This window comes from Tenrec ecaudatus, chromosome 13 (assembly GCF_050624435.1).
Source record: "Tenrec ecaudatus isolate mTenEca1 chromosome 13, mTenEca1.hap1, whole genome shotgun sequence".
NCBI lineage: Eukaryota > Metazoa > Chordata > Mammalia > Afrosoricida > Tenrecidae > Tenrec > Tenrec ecaudatus.
The window spans coordinates 66,961,570-66,964,995 of NC_134542.1; the positions used below are offsets into that span (position 1 = coordinate 66,961,570).

Here is a 3,426-nt window from a genome sequence, read left to right on the forward strand (position 1 = left end):
CAACATGGTTCCATTAGAACTACAACCGTAAAATATTTTATGCATGTACTTACCTACCTATCTACCTCTCGCCAGCCACTACTCCCACTTCTTTATATTGAATACCCTTTCCCCCAGGCAGATTCCATACTTTTCTTGTCTTTAAAATTATTTAAAATTCAGCCTGGCCCACTTTAAAACTTTATTCTTCTATTAAAAAAACCTCCTCGATTGCTGGCCACAAAAACTTGAAATGGAGAAGGAAGTACATTAGTTAGATTTTATGTCAACTTGAACCTGTGTGAAAATGTAGAGTCTAACCTTTTTTTTTTTTTTTCCTTTTCCAGGACAGCTTTATTTCAGACTAGGCCATGAACTCCTAGGGGATGGGCTCCAGCAGCTCGGGCTCCTTCCCATTGGTCCGCACAAAGTGGGCCTCTCGTGGAGGGGCAGGCTGGCGCTTCAGCTGCACCCAGGTGCCCTTCTCCTTGGCCTCCTTCTTCTGGTCGTTCTCCTTCACGCGCTTCAGGAAGCTGTCCCGGTTCTTCGAGTGCTTAATGTGCTCAATGCGCACGTTGATTCTCTTGGCGAGGATCTTGCCCTTGACTTACGTGTTCACAATAATGCCGACAGCGTGCTGGGTCACGTTGTAGACGCGTCCGGTTTTGCCGTGGTAGCATTTGTGTGGCATCCCCTTCTGAACAGTGCCCATGCCCTTGATGTCCACAATGTCACCTTTCTTGTAGATTCGCATGTACGTGGCCAGGGGAACGACGCCATGCTTCCTGAAGAGCCTGGAGAACATGTAGCGGGTGCCCCTCCTCTTTCCCTTGGTGTTCGTCATTTTGGCAGGTCACTGCAAGATGGCGGTTCCGGCCGAAAAGCGAGTCCAACCTTTTAATGAAATCACAGCCTAAAGATGCCTCCTTGGAAGTGTGATCTTTTTATAAGAGATAGATCTCTCTCTCTCTCTCTCTCTCTCTCTCTCTCTCTCTCTCTCTCTCTCTCTCTCTCTCTCTCTCTCTCTCTCTCTCTCTCTCTCTCTCTCTCTCTCCTTTCACATTCTTCCATGTTGGGACTCTGTTTGCCTCCAGGGGCAGCCCCATGTGGGCTACTGACACTAGAAGCCAACCTCTGAGTTGTCTGCAACTTGGCATGTTCCCACAGACCTTGAATGCATGCGACTCTGCACCTACTGGCCTGTGATCTCCCAGCTTCCCAATCACCATTATGATTTATTGGCTTGTCGCTATTTGAGTCTGAACAGGGTCCCAGCTAGCATTGGACCTGTGGACTTGAGTTGGACTGGGCTGGGATGCCTTCTTGATATAAAAGTATTTCTTATATCAAGTACATGAGCATCACTGGTTTTGTTTCTCTAGACAACCCAACCTAACACAAGGATTATAGTCACTTTTTCCTTCTTCCCAATCACCTGGACTAGAATCGCATCTGGGCATAGGATATTTCTTCTTTTCTTTCAAGGTCAACTCCTCTGATATTGGTGCTAGAAGGAGGAGCAGAGGAGAAATAAACCTTTTTAACCGCTCTCTGGTTATTTCTGTTTCCCTAGCTGGCATTGGCAGGCCATCATGTTTGTACTTCTTCTCACCTAGCTTGCTTTTCAAAGTTCTTCAAGGAGCCTAAAAAGGCTACACTGCACCAGTTCTCTGAAGAGAAAACCCTGGTTTCTTACTGCTATGGTCTCTACTACACAGAAGTCAGTTTGCCTTTTGGGTAGAGCACTGAAGAGGCAGGGCAAGTCCCAAAATCTTCCTGGTGTCGATTGAGCTAGAAGAAATTTTTGCATCATCCCTTATGTATCAATTGGTGTCCTCAACATGAGGAACATGCTTCGGCCTATCAGTGATCTTGTCATCACGGGATGATGTCAAGTCAGTCAGACTTGCATCTGAACTTTAAGAGGTTAGCTGGGGATCAACAGGACTATTCAGAGGATGTGGTGATGGAGTTGGAGACTGAGGCCAGTGGCCTGGAGCAGGCTGCTAAGAAGCCTGGAGAAAGCGTGATAGTGGTGCAGCGCACCTGGAGCGAGTCACCAACTATGTGGAAGAGAAGGCGATCCAGAATTCCAGTCTGGAGACAGCATGTGATTGGAGACAAACCATCCAGGGAACAGAAAGCCAAACAGGAGCCGGAGAAGGAGCTAGCAAGAGTCACTCTTAAGAAAGAAGATCTGGGGTTGATAATGATCGAGGTGGAGATCTCCAGAGCAGCAGCAGAAGGGCGCTTGTGGGAGCACGTGACAGTGTGGTCAAGACCCATATTGCCCTCACCAACTGATTTGTGGGTATCACAGATTAATTTATTGCAATAAAGATACTTTTGTCTCTTTTTAAAAAAGGGGAAGGAGTTGGGTTAGCCAATGTCAGTGCTCTTCATGTAAGGAAGGGATGGTGGGGGGAGTGAGGCTAATCAACATAACACATGGCTGGCTACATTTGACCCTCACTTCTGTAGGTGATTATGCCCAAGTCGATTATTTCACCTACCTTTTCCATTCCCTATTATCCCTTCAAGGCGGCCTGGTGATACTGCCAAGTAAACACTGAAAGATGAGGTTATCTGCTCCTGTTTACAGTCTCATAAACCTTATGAATGGGTTCTATGAAACAGAATCAACTTGGTGGCAGGGGATTTGAGTTATCCCTTTTAAGCACTGGGAGAGATTTTTTAAATCAAGTGTAGTGTCCCAAATCTCAATTACCAAATGACCTGGGTCGCTTTTGGCCTTACCTTTTATTTAACATTTAAATTTTATTTTATTGGGGGTTCATATAGCTCTTATCACAATCCACACATATCCATTTTGTCAAACACATCTTTACATATGTTATCTTTTTCAAAGCATTTTCTTTCTCCTTGAGCCCTTGGCATCAGCTCCTCATTTTCCCTCCTCCCTCCCTCTCCCATGCCCCCTTGATAATTTATAAATTATTCTCTTTTTTTCATGTTTTACACCGACTGCTATCTTATTTCACCCACTTTTCTGCTGTCCATCCCCCTGAGATGGGGACCATGCATCGGTCATTGTGATCAGTTCCCCCTTACTCCCCACCCCCTTCCCTTACCCTCCTCGCTGTTCCCCTCATTGGTCCTGAGGGGTTTATCTGTTCTGGATTCCTGTGTTTTGAGCTCTTATCTGTACCAGTATACATGTTCTGGTCTAGTCAGATTAGATAGAATTGGGATCAGGGGAGCATTAAAGACACAGAGGAAAGCTGTGTGTTTCATAGGTGCTATACTGCACCCTGACAACCTCTTCTCTTCTTGTGGCCATTCTGACAGGGAGTGTCCAATTGAATACTGATGTGCTTTGGGTCTCCACTCTGCTCTCCCCCTCACTCCCATTGATATGCTTTCTGTTTGTTTTGTTTTGGGTCTTTGATGCCTGATAGCTGATCCCATCATCACCTCATGATCACA

At 45.9% G+C, this 3,426-nt stretch overlaps 1 pseudogene; it reads right to left on the minus strand.

Moving 5' to 3' along the window:
* Positions 1-343: 343 nt before the first annotated feature.
* On the minus strand, positions 344-861 carry LOC142423822 (large ribosomal subunit protein eL21 pseudogene; annotated as a pseudogene).
* Positions 862-3,426: the final 2,565 nt, after the last annotated feature.